Source organism: Haliotis rufescens, unplaced genomic scaffold (assembly GCF_023055435.1).
Source record: "Haliotis rufescens isolate VD_foot unplaced genomic scaffold, xgHalRufe1.0.p SCAF_17, whole genome shotgun sequence".
NCBI lineage: Eukaryota > Metazoa > Mollusca > Gastropoda > Lepetellida > Haliotidae > Haliotis > Haliotis rufescens.
Window position 1 is genome coordinate 25,165,774 of NW_025963857.1, and position 24,097 is coordinate 25,189,870.

The 24,097-nt window shown below is 40.4% G+C and overlaps 1 protein-coding gene across 1 annotated transcript in view; it reads left to right on the forward strand.

Annotated features, from left to right (window-relative positions):
* The first annotated feature begins 16,940 nt into the window (after positions 1 to 16,940).
* LOC124113144 (protein unc-93 homolog A-like) overlaps positions 16,941 to 24,097 on the forward strand; it is a 170,443-nt gene continuing 163,286 nt past the window's right edge. The window contains exon 1 of the mRNA XM_046473391.2: positions 16,941 to 17,007. The gene's annotated coding sequence lies outside the window, so the exon portion shown is untranslated. The remainder of the gene's footprint in view (positions 17,008 to 24,097) is intronic.

A 24,097-nucleotide genomic window follows, 5' to 3' on the forward strand; every position in this document is an offset into this window, starting at 1 on the left:
ACTGGCTCCAGGCTGGACCGTGACTCTACCGAAGGCACTAATTGTTCCATGCTTTCCTGTGAAAAGTCGACCCTTCGTAAATTATTTGGTTGAAGAGAGCCAATTTTGAGCTTATGCCTGGCGTCTTACACAAGTCCTGCCCCCTGGCTTGTACGAATGGAGCAAGGTTCGAAAGCAACAGTAATTTGTAAAGGCGAAAGGGAATCTTATTAGCACAATCAAGGGCTTTTTTCTCTGGGTGCATGAGCTAAAGACAATAGAACTGTCTCAAGTAGTGATATTTCTTTTTCGCTGACAGCAGAATTCGCAAAAGGAAAATGTTATTGGTCTCCAGTATCAGGAAGAGACCGTGATCTTAAGGATTTATTTCAAATCTCCCTGTGGAATTCAACAAAGGAAAAATAAAAAACAAAACAATCTAATTTCTTTTGCTATCGGGAGACAATTTTTGAGATTATGTTTGTAAATTTGTTCATTTTGTAATATTATTTTTGGTAATATGAATTTCCTGTTTGTCACAAATGCGTACATAACGATACACGTGGCCTGCTTTTATTAGTAATATTCTTTCCCTAATCAAGGCTAAACAAGCCAACGTCCGACTTTATTAAAGACAAATATTCACCCACGATTTTGTGGCCTTTCCCTAGAATGTTTCCATTTATTTCACGAAACACCAAATGATTTTAATTATGAAAATGAAAATATAAAAGCTAATGTTTCTGTCTTCCAAGCCAAAAAATACCCATTCAGACGTGTCAGTTAGATAAAGCGATAAAACCCTTTCTACATGTATATCCAATAGCAATTCGTCATAAAGCTGAGTCGATTGTACGATTTCGACCACATCATGAGCATGTGTTTCTGAATCACTATCAAATAGTAAAAAATGATACCAGGCGTTCTCGAAAATTGAGCGTATCCTGCCCCACCGATGGCACCCGTCAAAAACACATGCCAAGGCACGTCAATTGTTCACCTGAGAAAACACGGGAACATATGGAACACAAGTCAAAATAGGTCATCATTTGCTGATGCGTCAAATTGGTTAAAGTCCTCCACATGTTTACTGAAAGCTTTACTGAGGCATTGAGTGTTGTGACCTTGATCAAACAACTTCTGAGCAAGAGTATGACGCTCTTTGAAATCTTGGTAGAAAGAGCATGCTCGATTGCATCTCAAATCTTGTCAAATGTAAACACCAAAGGCTAGAGCTGCTGGAATATTGCTCGACATGAAGGGAAAGTTGAATATTGGAAAGTTGAAGTCACCCCTCTTGTCATACAGTCTTGTGGAGAGTGTTTTGTCACTCTTAATCTTTATGCAGAGATCTAAATATGGGACAGATGAGGCGGTCTCACTGGTCTCCTGTATTTCTAGTTCATGTGGGTAAATCAGGGAAAGGGAATTGGCTATTTGATTGTTATTGAACGACATCAGATCATCGATATACTTCACTATCTTCTTCGGAAGATTAATGTGACTTTCGCCAGATTCACTTCATGCATCCTACACCACCTCCCATTAATAACTAACAGCGAATAGAGTGAATGTTTGTCATCACCGTCTACATCAATAGTCCATCTGTATTACATCAGCCTGTACGGACAGACTACTGGAAGGCTGGTTGGTTGTTTGGTTGGTTGGCTTGTTGTTTAACGCCGCACTCAGCAATATTCCAGCTATATGACGGCGGTCTGTCAATAATCGAGTCTGGACCAGACAATCCAGTGATTAATATCATGAGCATCGATCCACGCAATTGGGATCGATGACATGCATCAACCAAGTCAGCCAGCCTAACCACCCGATCCTGTAAGTCGCCTTTTACAACAAGCATAGTCACCTTTTACGGCAAGCATGGGTTGCTGAAGACCTATTCTACCCCGGATCTTCACGGGTCCCACGCAATTGGGATCGATGACATGCATCAACCAAGTCAGCCAGCCTGACCACCCGATCCTGTTAGTCGCCTTTTACGACAAGCATAGTCACCTTTTACGGCAAGCATGGGTTGCTGAAGACCTATTCTACCCCGGATCTTCACGGGTCCCACGCAATTGGGATCGATGACATGCATCAACCAAGTCAGCCAGCCTGACCACCCGATCCCGTTAGTCGCCTTTTACGACAAGCATAGTCACCTTTTACGGCAAGCATGGGTTGCTGAAGACCTATTCTACCCCGGATCTTCACGGGTCCCACGCAATTGGGATCGATGACATGCATCAACCAAGTCAGCCAGCCTGATCACCCGATCCTGTTAGTCGCCTTTTACGACAAGCATAGTCACCTTTTACGGCAAGCATGAGTTGCTGAAGACCTATTCTACCCCGGATCTTCACGGGTCCCACGCAATTGGGATCGATGACATGCATCAACCAAGTCAGCCAGCCTGACCACCCGGTCCTGTTAGTCGCCTTTCATTTAGGTGCACTTCTGGTGGCAATGTCATGTAATGTGTCAGAGCCTGTGAAAATGATACACGTGGTTTAAACATATCCCAACATGCACTGCGCCTGTAAAATTTGCTAATGAATCCGTTTCAGTTTGATGTTGCCCTACCGCGGTACTATTGCTGAAGGCGGCTTAAAACCCTATTCGCTCACTTCTTCAATGCACATTTGCCCACATCATTGTTCCACGATAATTCACGGTTTTTCACTTACTTTTAAAGCTTAAATTATTTCTCATTTCATTTTCGCAGCAAGTCCACACCGTGCAAATAGTTGATTTAATTTTCTTTTTCTCTTACGGATTTCAATTCTCCTTTATTGCCTCCGTTTGCGCTACCGAGATCTTCCTCCCTGAATGTATTTGATGCAACTATTTGAAAGGTTATTGTATTGTAGTTTACTGTCTATTTTCGTCAGCCTGTTATTCTAACGACATTGATGGATGGTGTTTCACGCAACTTTTCTTGTTTTTTTTCGTTTGCACTTTAAATTTCAAACTTTAAATTTCAAAACAAATCCATCATTTGCTGTGAAAAAAACTTCGGGATACGAAAAGTACGTTTTTTATGGATTACTTATGTCTATGAATGCAAGGTTGGTTGGTTGGTTGGTTAGTTGTTTAACGCCGCACTCAGCAATATTCCAGCTTTATGACGGCGGTCTGTAAATAATCAAGTCTGGACAAGACAATCCAGTGATTGATATCATGAGCATCGATCCACGCAATTGGGATTGATGACATGCATCAACCAAGTCAGCGAGCCTGACCACCCGATCCCGTTAGTCGCCTTTTACGACAAGCATAGTCACTTTCTACGGTAAGCATGGGTTGCTGAAGACCTATTCTACCCCGGAATCTTCACGGGTTTGAATGCAAGGAAGGGCATTATATGTACGCGTGCAACGTTGGATGTTCCGTAAAAAGGCGGACTGCACATACAGTGCATAAAAACACGCTTCACTCCCACCGCCATGTGCCTTTTCACAAACCCTTTACCATCTCATTCAATGAATAAGTTTATATTGTGTGGACATCCGTTTGACTAACGACCCGTGAAGATCCGGGGTGGAATAGGTCTTCAGCAACCCATGCTTGCCGTAAAAGGCGACTATGCTTGTCGTAAGAGGCGACTAACGGGATCGGGTGGTCAGGCTCGCTGTATTGTTTGATGCATGTCATCGATCCCAATTGCGCGGATCGATGCTCATGATATTAATCACCAGAAATGGGCTTCACACAGTGTACCCATGACGGGAATCGAACCCGGGTCTTCGGCGTGACGAGCGAACGTTTTAACCACAAGGCCGCCCCTTACAGAATCAAAATATAACTGCACACATATTTCTGAACCAAAGCGCCTGTATAATATATGTTTACAAGCTTTCAATGTAAAAAAATCTATTCTTTTTTTGTGCTTTGTTGAGTACCACTATTATACAGCATCCAGACCTCGAAACTATCAATTATTGAAACTAGTAATCTGATAATCCGGAGGATAGTACGTTTACCTTTTTTGACAACAACCGAAACTATACGCTTCGCCTTTAATCATGTGTAATTGACGTTCTGATCAATTCAACGGGCAAATAATGATAGTTACAACTCTTTGCGGATTCATTTTGTAAATGCTAAGAGCTTTCTACAGATGAGAGGTAATTCTATCTGCTTAGGTACATTGATGATGTTAATAAAAGGGTGGGAATCACTATGGATACCGTCATTACGTACGTTTCCATGACAACTATTCACTTCTAATATCGTGGTAATTGTAACCCAAGAAGACAAAAAACAGCTTAAGCTTAGGATTATATAAAACAATATTTTCCGACATGTCTTGTGGATGAAAACAGACATTCAACTAACTCTGTCTAATGATAAGCAACAAATACGTGGACAAAGTGATGTTTGGGCTTATCAGAATAAGTCTTGGGGAGTATTCATCAAGCATTATGTCGCCAGGCTGCAAAGCACTCATGAACATAACATTATTTCACAACACAAAGATGTAAATAGAGTGAGTGAGCGCTTTTAGTAATATTCCAGCAATATCACGGCGGGGGACACTAGACATGGGCTTCACACATTGTACCCATATGGGGAATCGAACCCAGGTATTCGGGTTGACGAGCGAACGCTTAATCCACAAGGCTACCCCACCGCCCCTGAATTGTGTAAATAGAAATGGACATAGTTATACCCTTTGTAAACAATCCTTTTGTTCGGAATCCTACCTAAAGGTTATAACTGTTTCAAAATTAAGAGTGGCCCTGGCTTGTTTTTGATGTAGTTCTCACCAAAGTAAAAAAAGAAACAGGAAGATACATTCGGCAACTATGGAATCTGCAGAGTAGGGTTTTCACGACTAAATTACTAAACAAGAGCGGATGCAGAATTCTTAAAAGGAATGCGTCTAAAATAATAAAATCCTCTCCCGGATAATTTTAAAGCCTGAATTTGGTTTTCAACAGGAAACAGGAATTGAAATGCAAAGAATCTTACCGACTCAAGGTACACTTCAGAGTTACCAGTATGCGTGCATATTTCATGAGAACATACTGAACTGTTTCAGAGCGAGTCTATTAAATTAATAATAAATGAATCTAATGTGTGCTTCGTCCCACAGGCATGCCACAATCTTGTGATCGTGGGCTCCTGGACCTTTTCCCTCATTTAACTGACACAACGTAACGTTTCTGAAACAATCAACTCATGTAACTGAAGCAAAAAGTACTCCACCATAGATTACTAGTTGGTGAAATAGTGTGGAGAATAACAGTGAGTGAACGATAGGAAATCCACTGACACAGAGCTAAGCCACAGAGCCTGATCAAAAGTTGATAACTGAATATTCTTTGATATATGGACATATCGTTTACAGTGAACAGTGATGAGATCATATCTTTGTCGCTGATAAATGTACGATTTACAGATCCCATTTGCGGTTCTCAAACTTGTGCGTTGTACAGTGATGAGTTGCTATTTGTGTCTCTGATACTTGTAAATTGTTCAGTGTCATGACCTTAAGTGTATAGATATCCCTTTATACGTTCTCAAGATCCCAGTTATGTCTGTAATACGTTGTTCAGTGTCGAGATCCCATCTGTGTTACTCATGCAACAATATGCACACACAATTTATGTGTCTCACACATTGCACATTGTCGAGCTACGATAAATAGAAAAACATAGTGCATCTCTCACATTGATCAGTTTCGAGACCCCATTTATGCATCTCTCACATTGATTTGGTTCGAGACCCCTTATGTGCATCTTCACATTGATGAGTTTCGACACCCCATTTGTGCGTCTCTCACATTGATCATTTTCGAGACCCCATTTGTGCATCTCTCACGTTGATCAGTTTCGAGACCCCATTTGTGCATCTCTCACATTGATTGGGTTCGAGACCTCATTTGTGCATCTCTCATGCATCACATTGATTGGGTTCGAGACCTCATTTGTGCATCTCTCACATTGATTGGTTTCGAGACCCCATTTATGCATCTCTGACATTGATGAGTTTCGAGACCCCATTTGTGCATCTCTCACACTGATCAGTTTCGAGACCCCATTTGTGCATCTCTCACATTGATTGGGTTCGAGACCCCATTTGTGCATCTCTCACATTGATTGGGTTCGAGACCTCATTTGTGCATCTCTCATGCATCACATTGATTGGGTTCGAGACCTCATTTGTGCATCTCTCACATTGATGAGTTTCGAGACCCCATTTGTGCATCTCTCACATTGATTTGGTTCGAGACCCAATTTATGCATCTCTCACATTGATTGGTTTCGAGACCCCATTTATGCATCTCTGACATTGATGAGTTTCGAGACCCCATTTGTGCATCTCTCACATTGATTGGGTTCGAGACCCCATTTGTGCATCTCTCACATTGATTGGGTTCGAGACCTCATTTGTGCATCTCTCATGCATCACATTGATTGGGTTCGAGACCTCATTTGTGCATCTCTCACATTGATGAGTTTCGAGACCCCATTTGTGCATCTCTCACATTGATTTGGTTCGAGACCCAATTTATGCATCTCTCACATTGATTGGTTTCGAGACCCCATTGATGCATCTCTGACATTGATGAGTTTCGAGACCCCATTTGTGCATGTCTCACATTGATTGGGTTCGAGACCTCATTTGTGCATCTCTCACATTGATGAGTTTCGAGACCCCATTTATGCATCTCTCACATTGATTGGGTTCGAGATCCCATTTGTGCATCTCTCACATTGATTGGGTTCGAGACCCCATTTATGCATCTCTCACATTGATTGGGTTCGAGACCCCATTTGTGCATCTCTCACATTGATTGGGTTCGAGACCCCATTTATGCATCTCTCACATTGATTGGGTTCGAGACCCCATTTATGCATCTCTCACATTGATTGGGTTCGATACCTCATTTGTGCATCTCTCACATTGACTGGGTTCGAGACCCCATTTGTGCATCTCTCACATTGATTGGGTTCGAGACCCCATTTATGCATCTCTCACATTGATTTGGTTCGAGACCCCATTTATTCATCTCTCACATTGATGAGTTTTAAGACCCCATTTTGCATGTCATATTTTCATCAGTTTTAAGAGTGCAGCATTTGGAGGATGAAGTTTTCGCTGAAGTATTTCATTTCTTTTCACATTGATATGACATTGAATATGGTGTCAAAATATATTTATCTCTAATCGACATCATGTGCTATTTTACATTTCAGTTGTATTGATTGGAATTGTGAAAACGTCCTCAATCTTTCATCTGTCAAATGCAAATAACCCAATCTGCATAATATATTGACGTACTTCATTCTTCGAACAATATACTCTATTTCCAAATAACCCATAAATGTTTTACAAAGTTGATACATGTGCTTCACACAGATTTCATGATATTTATGACAGTACGATATGGGATATAATGGCTGAATATTGCCTGTAAATAGTTGATAACCCCAATTTTGCAGGTACAATTTAATTGACTGAATTATTAATACCCGTATAAAGTGTGATATCTTTACAAAGTTTCAAAATACTTTTGAAAACATTTATAGTGTGGTGAGGTGAGGTGAAATTGGGTTTAACGTCGCGTCCAAGATTATTGCACTTATATAGCGACGTGCATGCACGTGTATGTGTGTGTGTGGCTGCTTGTACTAGTCCGGACTGATGCCGATTTATAGTGCTAGCTCACTGAGATACCATGCCGCAGTTTAACATGAATACCTCACTCAGACACAGTATACTGACTCCGAGCCGACCAGTCCTTGTTTAAGCCCCTTAATGCCGAGCGCCAGACAGGGTAACAACAAGTACAATCTTTTAACGTCTTTTTGTATGACGCGGCCCGGGATCGAACCCAGGACCTTCCGCTCTCCGGGCGGACGCTCTACCACAAGACCACGGAGGCGGTCTTTATAGTGTGGACATGATCGGAAGGTAGTTCATAATCAAGAAGTGTCTTCATTGGGAAAAAACGTCCCTATTGGAGGTTCCTTTAGGGTGCTGGAGTGATGGTCTGCCACACATGTAGTTGTCATCGAGGGGCGGTCGGATAGCCTAGTAGTGAAAGCGTTCGCTCGTCACGCCGAAGACCCGGGTTCGATTCTCGAAATGGGTTCAATATGTGAAGCCCATTTCTGGTGTCCCCCGCCGTGATATTGCTGGAATATTGCTAAAAGCGGCGTAAAACCATACTCACTTATCACTCAGTAATCATTGGGAGTAAATATTGCGGGCTTTGGTTGGTCACAGACAGGCAGACAGACAGTCAGACAATCAGATAGGCAGACAGAAATACTTTCACAATAAGTGTCACAAGTCAGTTACAGAAACGTGTAGGTCTGGTACTTTGAACATTGAAAAAACAGTAAGCCATACATTCAATTTGGCTCGCGAGCGCAACACTATCAAATTATATCCTTACATTCCATACGTCATATATACGTCTAAAAACCTACCTGACGGTTTAAGTATAAGCTGAAAGTTTAACAAAATTATGAGAAAAACTCACTCAGATTATAAATGTGTATGTTTTGTTATTTTTACAAATTGTTTCAAAGTTGAATATAAGTTGGTGAGTAAAATTTATTAAATTGAGAATTGTTAAAGAAAAATCCCACTCCATCATAAAATGGGCTATTGCAGTCAGTGACAACCTCGATCTTGAAGACAACATGTAATGTTATCCCTTCTCGCGTGAACAGCCTCTTTTTCTTGTCGCGAAGCGTCAGATTTTCTCAACACTACACAAATCACTGTGACACATCTACCACCGCTCAGCATCCATACATTTGAAATTATGTCCGTAGATGGCAGTAGATAGTGAAATTCCACAAGGCCTGGCAGTTCAAATAACCCAAGTGGCATACAAAGCAGTAGTCGACAGCGGCCATCGATCAGCCAGATACAGTCTCAACTTCCGCGGCTGAACTAGCAACAGCAACTACATGTTCCAGGCTATTCCCAAGGTGCCCTACACTTTTTAGGGACAATATGTGCAACGAAATACTGCTTTTTAAGGGAAGTCGTTTTAACTTCCAATTCCATCTCTATAATGTGAGAATATACCTCGCAGTCACTGCGAGAGAGAGAGAGAGAGAGAGAGAGAGAGAGAGAGAGAGAGAGAGAGAGAGAGAGAGAGAGAGAGAGTTTTAACATTGTTCTGATTTCAGGCTGTATCGAGGCTGTTATTTTGAAATTGCATCTGTGGTAAACTCACTTTCAGAGTGAGGTGAAATGGGGTTTAACATCGCGTCCAAGATTATTGCATTTATATAGCGACGTGCATGTGCATGTGCGTGTGTATATTTGTGTGACTGCTTGTACTAGTCCGGACTGATGCCGATTTATAGTGCTAGCTCACTGAGATACCATGCCGCAGTTTATCATGAATACCCCACTCAGACACAGTATACTGACTCCGAGCCGACCAGTCCTTGTTTTAGCCCATTAATGCCGAGCGCCAGACAGGGTAACAACAAGAACCATCTTTTAACGTCTTTTGGTATGACGCGTTCGGGGATCGAACCCAGGACCTTCCGCTTTCCGGACGGACGCTCTACCACTAGACCACGGAGGCGGTCATACTCACTCTCAGAAGTTGTCATTCGCATTGTTGATGATCGAGAGGAACTCTGTCCTATGTCCGCGACAAGGGAAATGGAAAATGTGGGTATGTAATAGGATTCCGTAAATGGGAGCTAGATGTGTTCAGTGTTTTTGATATAGAATTTAAAACAAAAAGTTAAAGATGAGAAAATTTCTTGCAAGTGTACAAAACAATATTGTTAAACACTATTATTTTCTCTGTCTGTGAAATATATATATATATAAATATATATGCGCCTTGAACACATGTGCTGGTGATGGTAACTCACCCGACAACATAATTTTTACAGTGTTCTGATTTCATTAAGTGTATCGAGGGCTAGCTCTAACGAAGCTGCTATTTTGAAATTACATCTGTGGTGAACTCACTTTCAGAAGAGTCATTCTCATTGGTTGTTGATGATCGAGAGGAATTCTGTCCTATGTCAGCGATTTGGGAAATGCATATGGGAATAACAAAAATAGCTTTGGTTCTAAACGGATTGAAGGTATATGTCATAATAGAGTGGAAATATACTGTAGTGGAAATCGAAGATGCGATGTTTATAATAAACTAAACAACACGTTTCTAACAAATTCAGAATTAACTTAAATATGATTTGACACAACACACATTATCATTTCCTGTTTTGTTAGCTGTCAAACCCATTATTCTGTCCAAGATTACATATTCGAGGTAATTATCACGTCATAAAAGGTCTTCTCGCGAGTACTGTGATCAGAAAAAGAGATGATTAATTCCTTTAAGTCACGATTTTGCGCTGATGAAATCACATTATAACATCACAGGATGCCATATATATGTGATGACATTTCGACGGGCCATTTAATTTGATGAATCGGAAATGAAAAAGGAATTAATGAAAATGAAGATCGTCGTTTGGAATAAAGATTTTTAAAACGACAATTATCTTCCATGATACTCAATATGCTTTCGTATAAAATATGTGTTTCAACTGGTAATAGTATCAAACGTCAATGTTAGTTTCTAAAACTACGCAATTACGAATTCTTTTGCTTGGACTGACATTATTAAATGAGATGGAACTAATTATCTTCTCAGGCGAATTAGGCGTTCTTATGGTAAGTCAAATGTGACACACGCCGGTACAAAGGGGGCACAACCACAGCATCATGGGACGGGGAAAAGCGGCTGTTTGTTCAATACCACAACCAGCGCATCGTGGAGCGGCAAAAGGGGCCCGCTTTTTCAATACCACAACCAGCGTATCATGGCACGGCAAAGGGAGGGCTGTTTGTTCAATAGCACAACCAGCGCATCGTGGGGCGGCAAAAGGGGGCCGCTTTTTCAATACCATAACCACAGCATCATGGGACGGCGAAAAGCGGCTGTTTGTTCAATACCACAACCAGCGCATCGTGGAGCGGCAAAAGGGGCCCGCTTTTTCAATACCACAACCAGCGTATCATGGCACGGCAAAGGGAGGGCTGTTTGTTCAATAGCACAACCAGCGCATCGTGGGGCGGCAAAAGGGGGCCGCTTTTTCAATACCATAATCACAGCATCATGGGACGGCGAAAAGCGGCTGTTTGTTCAATACCACAACCAGCGCATCGTGGAGCGGCAAAAGGGGGCCGCTTTTTCAATACCACAACCAGCGTATCATGGCACGGCAAAGGGAGGGCTGTTTGTTCAATAGCACAACCAGCGCATCGTGGGGCGGCAAAAGGGGGCCGCTTTTTAATACCATAATCACAGCATCATGGGACGGCGAAAAGCGGCTGTTTGTTCAATACCACAACCAGCGCATCGTGGAGCGGCAAAAGGGGGCCGCTTTTTCAATACCACAACCAGCGTATCATGGCACGGCAAAGGGAGGGCTGTTTGTTCAATAGCACAACCAGCGCATCGTGGGGCGGCAAAAGGGGGCCGCTTTTTCAATACCATAACCACAGCATCATGGGACGGCGAAAAGCGGCTGTTTGTTCAATACCACAACCAGCGCATCGTGGAGCGGCAAAAGGGGGCCGTATTTTAAAAACCACCACCAGCGTATTATGGCACTGCAAATGGAGGCCGTATTTTCAAAACCACAACCAGCGTATCATGGCACGGCAAATGGAGGCCGTATTTTCAAAACCACCACCAGCGTATCATGGCACTGCAAATGGAGGCCGTATTTTCAAAACCACCACCAGCGTATCATGGCACGGCAAATGGAGGCCGTATTTTCAAAAGCACCACCAGCGTATCATGGCACGGCAAATTGAGGCTGTTTCTGCAATACCACATTTTACTGATTTAAATAATAAAAAGAATAGCAGCAATGGGGGTTTGTTTGATCCTGGCACAGTCAGGGTGGTTAGGCTCATCATTAGCCGAGAACCCATGCCCCGTCTTATCGCTGCCAGTCTGCCAAGTCGAACCAACCCAGAACGTTTTGCGGAGAATGTGAAGAACCCTCAACATTACCCAGATTGTCAGAAGAGCTGTGTTCCCGACATCAAACCTTGGTACTGTCCCTATGTCAGTCAAAAGATTGGGATGTACCAAATCTAAGACAGTGAGAACAATGGGGTGTCGGACAACTTGATACTTGGGATGCAAGCGTAACATTTCGTAAGCGAGGTCCGCAAATTTGCCATATTTTTCCTGAATCTCCTCAATCACATAAGTGTCGAAAGGGATAGAGAATTCGATGCTACAAATGAGTTCATTGGACTTATAAAAAAAGACAAGGTCGCATTTCTTGGCTTGGAAAGCCTGAGGCTTTATATGGGCCTATTCCAAAGCATTTTATAATTATCATTTTTCATTACGCCCACTCTGGGTCGCACCGTGGATAGTTCTCCGTGTCAAAACCACAAGTATGGCGAAGACGGTAATAAAAGGATCGATCCATTCGATCATGTCGCCTGAGATACTGTGTTCTTCATCTTCATCTTCACCTGTGTAGTAGTAGTAGTAGTAGTAGTAGTAGAAGAAGTAGTAGTAGTACCTTTTTATTATTACTATTACAAACAAACGACAATCCACACCACTGTCATATTGTATCACCCCAGCTACCCTTGACGTTGTCTGTGACCTGTCTGCAATATCAGTCTTGTCACACGTGATGGGTTAACGATTGAAGAGTACTTTAAGACAACATTCCCAGCCCACATAACGAGCGCACAGTGCAGTGGACAGGAAGGCAGAATAACGAGTCATTAGCAGCACACACGGTGCTTCGATGTAGAAGCGATGGGGTCACTTTGTAGACCGGGGATAGATCCCAGACAATTGTACAATGTGGAAAACCGTATTCACTCAATAATTCTGAATTCAAAATATCTTGTTCACCACACGATCTTATCATCGTTGGATTGTATGTAAAAGTTCACGGCCGAGAATGAAGACATTATGGGATAGAAGGACCTGAAAGTGGACAGGTCAAAAAGTAAATCCAATGCCCGAGGTGTTACTTTTCGTTTTATATCCCCAAGGTCTAACTACTCCCACCAGGAACCCGTGAAGATCCGGGTTAGAATAGGTCTTCAGCAACCCATGCTTGTAAGAGGCGGCTAACGGGATCGGTAGGCTGGCTGATTTGGTTGATGCATGTTATAATATCCCAGATGCGTAGGTCGATGCTCATGATGTCAATCCCTGGATGGCCTGGTCCAGACTGGAATATTTATTTACAAACCGCCGCCATATAGCTGGAATATTGCTGAGAGTGGCGTTAAACAAACAAACAAACAAACAAACAAACAAACAAACCAACTTCCCACCAAGACTGAATTCAAGGTCGTTATTAATTAAACTACATCTCGATACCCGTACACCTGTTTAAACGCTGTCACAAATCATTTTCTTAGTGAACCATTACTTCATCCCGTGACCCGATGGCTTATGATCTGTGGGAAGACCCTCGGTGACAACACTAAACATGATGTATGTGGCTGCAGGTTCCATTCACGTCTCAAAGCAGGTCTTATTTATGATTAAATGTAAAGAAGTAAAACCTCAAAGCAGGTCTTATTTATGATTAAAAGTTAAGAAGTAAAACCTCAAATCAGGTCTTATTTATGATTAAAAGTAAAGAAGTAAAACCTCAATTCAGGTCTTATTTATGATTAAAAGTAAAGAAGTAAAACCTCAAAGCAGGTCTTATTTATGATTAAAAGTAAAGAAGTAAAACCTCAAAACAGGTCTTATTTATGATTAAAAGTAAAGAAGTAAAACCTCAAAGCAGGTCTTATTTATGATTAAAAGTAAAGAAGTAAAACCTCAAAGCAGGTCTTACTGGTGAACTAATACATCTCTTTCCATATTCAAAGTCGCTACCGGCTGTCAACCTGATTGACACCAAGGTAGATTTATGTTTAACGCCGCACTCAGCAATATTCCAGCTATATGACGGCGGTCTGTAAATAATCGAGTCTGGACCAGACAATCCAGTGATAGATATCATGAACATCGTTCAACGTAATTGGGATCGATGACATATATCAACCAAGTCAGCGAGCCTGATCACCGATCCCGTTAGTCGCCTCTTACGATAAGCATAGTCACCTTTTACGGCAAGCACGGGTTGCTGAAGACCTATTCTATCCCGGATCTTCACCGGTCGATTGACACCTGCTATGAGAAGAACACCATGTATAGAACAATGACATGACATCACTAGAGGGTTAAAAGATTTGTGTGATAGTCCCGTTGATGATAATTGTAATACTATTGTTTTTGTTTTGCTGGAAACAATTCGTGTTTATGTAACATGGGACCAATTCATGTCTTTAGCTCAAACACATATCTGTTGGGCGACAAATCTGACGTAGAAGTGAAATAAGTGAAATGTATTTCTCCAATGAAATATCCCATCAAGAAACATTAACCTCCTGACCATATATACTCCTCGGTTCTGGAACTAATACATCTATATGATATAGAGATTACTAAACGAGTGTCTGGCATGCCATGTAACTTACAACGAGTTGTAAGATAAATGGTATGTGACAGGCACGAGTACAGTAATATGTTTCTTACACAGCCTATAGTCACACAATTGCAGCATGAAATCGATGCATATTGTGTCTATTCGCATGATAGAAGTTGCGTATTAATACATAACATAACGGCCATCAGTGACGGCATCCGGCTTACTTGGTGTGACCCTGGCCATTATGATAAAAAGATGCAAACTAGAAAACATCCACAAACACTTCTTAACACACTAAAAATATAAAGTTTCGACACAGATTTAGGTGAATTCGACTAAAGCACGACTAACTTATCAACGAATTACAATCAGGAAAGTAGTCCGTCATAATCTGACCTCAGGTCATTACCATGGAGTAGCCAATCACGGACCTGGAATTAAATCTCACACATGTTTAATACCAGTTATCTCAAATGGGTTTCTCACAAGTGTGTAAAAAACATCTATATCATATAGATTCAGCTTCATGCCTCTATTTCAATTTGTAAAATAATGAAATGATCAAGTAAAACAATGAATCAACATGTGAACCAGATGACCTTTGACGTGAATCGATATTGCAACCAGAACGATCTATCACATTAATCTACAGATTCATGGCCCGGACGCAATATGAACCAAGTCATCGGATTTAAGCATATGCAAAACAGTCTCTGTACCGAAACGCGTTTCACCTAACCCTTATCATTTTCTACCTCAATATGACATATGAATACAGTTGATTAATCCTTTCCCTTCAAATAAGTTATTAAAAAGTTCAATCCTTCATGTCAAGCGCTTCGCATCTTCTTCCGAGACATAGAACCCAACTCGAAGTTTTCATTTTGCTTCAATCTTGCTGACGAGCCATGTGTGAAAACGGCCGCCTGGCTTTATTCAATAACCTAAAAAAGAAGTCTGCTGTGATTGGAATCTCACGCTCTGAAGGTTAGCTTCTAATTCTGTCCACCATCTCCAACACTGAAAGTACGTTTCTTTAATTACCTCGGTGTGCTGGTGTGCTAAGTGACCATCTTCGCGCAAATAGATGTTAAAGCTCTGAAGACATTTTCAAAAATATCTCCCAGTGGCGTGTCCTTCTACTGGCGTAATTCCATCAATATTAAGCCGAAACTTCACAGTACATTATTACCGCATAGTGGTACCTCTAGGCCATGTCGAGTGAGTAAGTTATTGTTTGCGCCGATCTGGAAAGTATTTCAGTTTCTTCAAGTTGTCGGATTAACGTGAGTGAGTGAGTGAGTGAGTATGGTTTAACGCCGCTTTTAGCAATATTCCAGCAATATCACGGCGGGGGACACCAGAAATGGGCTTCACACATTGTACCCATGTCGGGAATCGAACCCGGGTCTTCGGCGTGAAGAGCGAACGCTTTAACCACTAGGCTACCCGACCGCCCCCAAAATGATTAAGGTCGTAGATGTTTTCACTAATGACGAACGGTATCATCGCTGCAAAAATCAATGACCATAGGTTTGGCGAATCTGGGATTCGAACCTACGATTTGCAGATCTTGGATAGTGTGATTGTCCATACCCATACATCATAACAAAATATGAACAGAGAAATATGGAAACGCAGAAAATATGACGCAATACAAGTTGAAATCTGGGTCAGGCCAAGTGCCAAAGAACTTGCACATGTCTCAAGTTGTTAAGGCTGTGCAATAAATGTGGCTAACGTTTCTGCCACAACGCGAACCAGGACCCGGAGATTTAAGATTTGATTCATTTCTCTCAGTTAGATATGCGCTAAGGAATACTATTACATAGAATCATATGTTTTTTCCAGTTATTTTGATGAGTACATGATATTGATATCGATTTTGTGTACATTTTGTACATTTATTGCAGAAATATATCAGAGCCCTCAGGAAACATTTTGTGATAAAGTTCATTTCTCTCAGTTAGAAATGCGCACAGGAATACTATTACAGAGAATCATTATGTGTCTGAACATATATTAAATCATATGTATTTTCATTAATTGAGTATATTGATATCGCCAAAATATATGTGATCCCAGACGTACTTCATATTAAGTAAATATGTTATATAAACGCATATTTCAATGTGTAGATATGTTTTATCTTGAATGCAAACAACGAAAACAAAGAACGATATTGCTGTTATTGGTTTATGGAAATTCGCAAAACGACCATCATTAGCTGTGGTTCGTGCATTTGGAAATACGGACGGTCTCTACAATCTGACGTAGAGTCAATACTTTCAGAATGTTTTACATTATTACATTAATACTAATAATATGGATCATATGAGACTAGACTTACACACTGTCTCCTCGTGCATGACGTTCTAATATGGACCGAACGATGAGACATGGTGAATCACCCCACGTTCTGTCTGATAGCCAACATCGATCGCTTCTCACAGCCTCGATCTGAACTCACCAATCAATACGACCTTGTTATTAGGCCATGGTCACTGAAAGCAGACGACTTCCTGTCCTTACCAAACGATATCCGGTGAGTAGCCCACCTCAATGCACCCCTTTGTTCGAGGTAGCTTCTGGCTGTCAAAAGCTGAATTGTTTCTGCATCTTCCACACATATTTCAACTGGAAGCAATTGACGCACATGGACTCACGGTTCAAAACCAATCAATATCAGTGTTTTGACATCACACTCGTTTTTGCTACAACCACTACGGCAGAAACGTTATGTTTTATTCATGTTCTTCCACCATATCACCTGGTCATATTGTTCTTGGTTGGCTCAATTCGTCACCTGCATGTGTGAGGTAATATCCATAACACTCCCCTCCCATTACACTACGAAAATAGTACGAGTGTTCAGGACTGTTCCGTTGTCAGTTTCTGACAGTGTTCACGTGAATTAAGACCAGACCCTGTGGACAAAAGCCACAAGAATTAATCCAATTACATAGCCCCAAATAGTACTAAGAACTACGTTAGGAATCTCACGGGCAGTGTTGCCTTTTAGCGTTTGGTTCACCGAGTAGAACCATTCAATTGTCATCTATTCATCGTCTTGGATCAATAGTCGCTTGAGATGAGTGTATGCTGATAATATATTCAGCGTATTTAGAGCATCGTGGCGGGTTTCTCAGATCATAAGGAATGATCACGTGGCATGACGACCGCGTCCTCTGAACAGGGTAATCAATTGACAGGAATGGTGTAACTAAACGCTGCATAATATGAATGCAAATTTGTACATACAGGTATATCTTGCGTTTAGAACATATATTAACAGTACAGGGGACCGTAGGATGATATGGACTGTGAGTGTGTGATTATATTTGTTTCGTTCATGTGCACTTCAACAATGGCTGTTATGTTTCATGTGTCTAGATGTACGAGTATTTGTATTACCTGGTTCTACATAGAAGCAGCTTTATGTATACATTGTATAACAATATTCTCTAAAGAAGATCAACGTTTATTATTAATGTAACAAAACACTTCTGATAACGTTAATTCAAACTGTTCACAGAAGTTCAACTATATTACACTCCGCCCGCAGGCTTCGGCATAATAGGCATATTATGAGTAAACTTGACAATATATACCATAGAAGTTTAATAAATAATGTAAATATATATTCATCACTACAGGTAGTATTACCAAACTGTATAATGTTCGAAGCCTATTTCTGGTGTTCTCTATCGTGATATTGCTGGTATATTGCTAAAAGCATCGTAAAACTGAACTCACTGACCATAAACACATTCTCAGTGAATATTTAATTACGTGTAATATGTTCCCTTTGGCATGCTATCAGTTTCCATGGCAATCCTACATTTGTGCAGTAAAATCGGGATTTCAGGGTGACGTTTGTGTTATATTAAATGTACAAATGTACAAAATGCCGAATTTCTGTTTCACCCAAATATATAATTGTTTATATATATATATATATATGCTGCACAATTCTTCATAAACGTACTCTATTTTATACGTAAAAAAATGAACACACATAGCATAGCATAGCATAGCATAGCATAGCATAGCATAGCATAGCATAGCATAGCATAGCATAAACACACACACATACATACATACTTACCATAATGTGAGGTATCTTATCTCTGTCACTTGTACCTGATCCATGTGATTCTTTGGCAATAACATAAGTGTTGCTAATCCCCACCCGACCTAAATTGCCCTGTTAATCCAATGAGTTTATCTCAATAGTGAGCTAGATCACCCAATAACTGACTAACTAGAAAACCTGTGAAGTCGAGATTTTTCCAGGTCACTTCATATTCTATTTATCAGGGTTTCACTGTGTGCAGGTTTACAGTGTCAGGCCACTGAAGGATTAGTGGATACGATTAGATTGTGTGAGGGGCTGAAATGCCAGCCCATTTAATATATATTTTAACTTAATGCTTAGGTTTGTGTATATGTCGAAATTTACAATATACGAAGTAATGTAGTCTAAAATCTAGTCTCTGAAATGAACATATCGTACAGAAAAGAACAGTTGTTCAGTTATCTTAATAAAAATATAATAAAAAGGAGCCCAGTGACTCTCTTCATATTCAGACCTGATACTGCAGTAATCTAGACTTGCCAAACATTATAGACTTGCATGGGCTGTATTTGATATATATTTGTATCAGGGCCTGTAAGACAGACTAGAAATAATGGTATACTCACAGTTATTCTTGTTATTGTTATCGCCACAGTTATTTTCCTTGATTTTAGGGAGGAACAGGTAGCCCAGACATCTAAGGCGTAGGAGTTGCGCCCCTTAGGCGTGCCAAAATCCTATCACGGTTTCGGAGTTTTTAAATTATATTTCTTTCCGCACCATTCTCTTGAGTTTCATAAACGTGGTACACATCTAAGATCTGCAACAGGAGCTTTTCATCCACATCTAGCTGTGATAAAAGTTAACTGAAATACTGTTCCATGCGGCTTTAAACTATATTCACTCACTCGTTCACTCATATAGATATTTTCACATATGACTGTGTGAAAGGCATGATAAAGTGCAGTGTATATATTAGCTTACAGTAGTAAAAACAATCTGAAAGACGAAATTTATGGCTTCTAGAAAATATCAATTTACATGGACAGACAATTTAAGGTAATATATGCGGTGTAATATACAGGAAGGACTTCTAAACGATCATCATGATCAGGTTCAGTGTGTATACAACCTTCGAGACGTGAACTCGGAAGATATATATATTTCCTGACAAGTCCGCCCTCGCCTAATTGCTATTCAGCCCAAATTCCTATTCATTCAACTTTATTGAAGAAAATAATGGAAATTGCCGAAGACGATCACTTTTCCAGACGATGGCTTCTTAAGTAAAATCCATTTTTTTTCAAATAGGAAGCGGCTATCTACAAAATTGATTTTATAGCTTAAAGTTACAACCACAAGAAAACATCCCAAGGCAGTCCTTTAGAGGTTTCACAACCCTTTCAATCCTATTTGTGTCCAGAATCGATCGTATATTAACAACACCACCAGTCTGGACAACATCGTCCACTTTGATGTGTTACGCGTGTTTTTTCTCACCACCTTAACCCCCAAGTTGTACCGCCACGGGCCTTGCTTCATCCAGGCGATGCCCTGGAATAGCAACAGCGTCAATTTTGGTAAATTACTGCCAGGGGAGACCTGTAGCCTAACAGGGCCCGTTGTTTTTTGCAAGAGGAGGAATATTTCTCTTCCAAGACACTTTGATGTGCAGGCTAAAAGAATTGCGTCCAAAGCCATGTACTAATTATCGCCTCATTTTCAGGAACTATCAGAGCAGATAATAGCTTTTTTATTCTGTTTGACCATTAGGAAACTATTAAACATTTGAAACAGCATTGAGTGCTATCATAAGATGTAGAACTCACTATAAGTGATAATTTAATATCGTTTTTATCTTTGGCACGGAGTATAGATATAAAAAACATCTTTTAATGAGTATACAAAAAAGTCGTTATCTTATTTATTCCAAGATGGTAGCCTAAAGTTGTTACGATTCAATGTGTACTCGAATTTTTCTCAAAATATTAATATATTCAATATTCAATATATGGCAGTCATTATTGTTGTTGTAATATGCATATAAGAAAAAATAAACTTTTTTCATTTGTTTGTTTGTGTTAATATCAGCGACAAAACCATTTCCATAAGTCTCACTAGGGAATCCAGACAGCATTTGGGTAATTTTCCGTTAAAGTCATAATGCGGAAATGTCCTCCACATGCCTACCATAAAACTTGTTGAAAGCTCTACTTAGGTCTGCAATGTTGTAACTCGGATCAAACAACTTTTGCGCAAGTGTCGTATGACGTACTTTGAAATCTTCGTGGACAGAGCATGCTCGGTTGTACCTCAAAAGTTTGGAAATGTTTTCATCAAAGGCGAGAGCTTTTTGAATATTGCTCAATAAAAAGTGAGGGTTGAAGTCATCCCTCAGTCTTGTGGATAGTTTGTTGACGATGAGGCGATTTCACGAATCTCTTTCTAGTTCAGGGGGTTAAATCAGTGGAAAGGAATTGGATATTTGATCATTACTGTACGCGATCCACCCATCGATATACCTCAAACGTAAGTTAATTACACTTGGTGTCCATGGAGGATGCCTACTTTGTGCCCGGATGCGTCCCCTTGACCTTGACTTGTTTTATCAAGTGAACATTTGCCTTGCCTTTGCATGTGTTTGTGACTGGTGCCGCCGAGGGGGAAGGATGTGTTTGTGAATGGTGCAACCGGTAGGGCAGGATACACGAAACTCATCACGAACACCTGGTTCCATAACTATTAGTTAGCGATAAATTGACACATGTTCGTGATAGTAGGAATCATACCATGTTATGAATATACAAAGCAGTAGTCGACAGCGGCCATTGATCAGCCAGCTACAGTCTCAACTTCCGCGGCTGAACTAGCAACAGCAACTACATGTTCCAGGCTATTCCCAAGGTGCCCTACACTTTTTAGGGACAATATGTGCAACGAAATACTGCTTTTTAGGGAAGTCGTTTTAACTTCCAATTCCATCTCTATAATGTGAGAATATACCTCGCAGTCACTGAGAGAGAGAGAGAGAGAGAGAGAGAGAGAGAGAGAGAGAGAGAGAGAGAGAGAGAGAGAGAGAGTTTTAACATTGTTCTGATTTCAGTAGGTGTATCGAGGCTGTTTTTTTGGAATTACATCTGTGGTAAACTCACTTTCAGGAGAGTCATTCTCATTGGTTGTTGATGACCGAGAGGAAGGGAAATGGTAAATGTGGGTATCTAATAGGATTTCGTAAATGGAAGCTAGATATGTACAGTGTTTTTGATAAAGCATTTAACACAAAAAGTTAAAGATGAGAAAAATTCTTGCAAGTGTATAAAACAATATTGTTAAACAGTATTATTTTCACGGTCTGTGAAATAAATAAATAAATAAATAAATAAATAATCGTAAAACATACGATATATATATATAATATATATATATATATATATATATATATATATATATATATACACACGACTGCGTCTTCAACACTCGTACTGGTGATGGTAAATATTTCTTTGCTTAAGATCGTAAGGATTTCTGTCATGAGTTACAATCGATAACCGTCTTGTTACGTAATATACTTCTGATTTAGCAGCGAACTCTTGGCATTCCCCAAAAATGCCTTCATTAGCCAATGCACGAGTAGGATTTGGACGTTGATTGGAGGAGCCGAGATTTGCTGCGCTATCAAACGTGTTCTTAATCATTCAATCAAGACATGCTAGAATCCAAATTGTGTTTTTTTATTGTGCCATCAAACTCGCAACAAGCTGGTTAACAGCCAGGTTTCTAACAACACAGTCTCTGTACCGGGAATATTGAAGTCCAGGCTGGTCCAAGACAGTTAGTAAATTACTCTCGAGTGATAGATGTGTCCATTAAACTTCACATCACGCCTTTACTTGAGCGATCCCTGCTTACGAATGAACCCGTGTAATCAGTCGAACGTTTAGTGGCTCTACCCACTGACAATAAGTATAGTGTTTCCATTTGCGATAGAACGGAATAGCTGAACGTTCATATATGTTTGGCAGTGCGAATAGAAATGTCAAAGAGGCATAAGAAGTACATCGGGTCATATGTATTCACAGGTCTCGGAAAGCTAGCTGTGGGTATCATATTTTTGGTTATGCGTCAAATGTCAAAGATGGAATTCTGTGTGAGATACATGAATGTTTAACATCATATGACTTTTAAGATATTGTGACACGGCCTGCGTGGTTGACATACGTTGTACAAGACACACATGTAAGCTACATCACTCTAGGTTGATGATGCTGCTGTGTGTTACTGATGCCTAGCGGTACTGTCACTTTGTGTAAGGATATGCATGGTAACCTAAAGTCATCTGAAATGGTCCCCTAAGAACATATATTGTACACCTAACTATACTGAACAACAAAGTTAGGGATAATGAATATTTTGGGGGATTATTTTTTAATCTTTTTTAGCTCAGTTCACTACCAAAACATATCTATTCATGACCCCGGACTTTTTTTATTATAGAGTTGCGTGGTGTATGGAATTAAGCCTTAAATACTGCGTCAGGGTTATGTAACAGGTCTAATCTGCCTCAACTTAACGTGCAGGGTTGCGTCCCTTAGCGTTGTCGGGATCTGCTAATTTCAATTCCAATTTCGCTTTGTTTATGTTCCCTGGTCCTTCCCCACCATACTCCCACTCGTTGGTTTCACCTGTTTCGCAAACATCTGTAGCAGCAATATTGGGTTTGATCTAAGTAGCCGAAATACCGTTCGAAGTGGTGATGAATCACACTCACTCACTCACTCAATGCATAAAACGTCGCTTGCTGTATAAACTCCAAAAAGTTTTAATTTGCATTTTGTGCCAAACTAAAATAGATTTCTTTTTCCTACTAAATTCAAGGTAACGAAGAACGACTGTATCGACAATACAGTTGCACCATAACGTGATTCACACACCAAATCGTACTAAAACTGGAAATTGTTTGACATTTTGCCTACCGGGTTATATATAGACATTTTGTATTGTATCTTCAATTCCCGAGAGTCACTTGATGGCAGAGGCATCCGAAACGTTATCAGAGACGAATGATTCATCAACGTGACACCAAAAGAATTGTTTTCCATTCCGAGTTTGCTGGATTCTTGATAAGATCTAGAGTACCCCTAGTACAAGGACTGTCGATGATCAATCTCTCTGCTGGGTTGCTGCCTCTGCGTGTTCCTAATGGCTGGAAGCGTCCTGTATGTTCCCTATAATCATTGGAAGATAATTTCGAATATCATTCCAGCCCTTGGGGAAGACGCACCAGCCAGAACTTTCAGAAATCAGGACTCGTATTGATAAACCACTGTCTCTGCTTGTGGTATGGCTGGGGCTTCGCAATCAAAGTACTTGTTGCTGTGTATGATTAACGTTGATATTCAACGTATCTGGCATACTGATAAGCTTGCTTATTTTGATACTGATGTTGGGCTCATGGTATCAGGATGGAGATAATTATTTGCCTCTTCTGTACAACATAGTGATCATGATTAACTTTATTTATTTTTTATTTACAGCATACGTTGATGCTGTCCTCTAT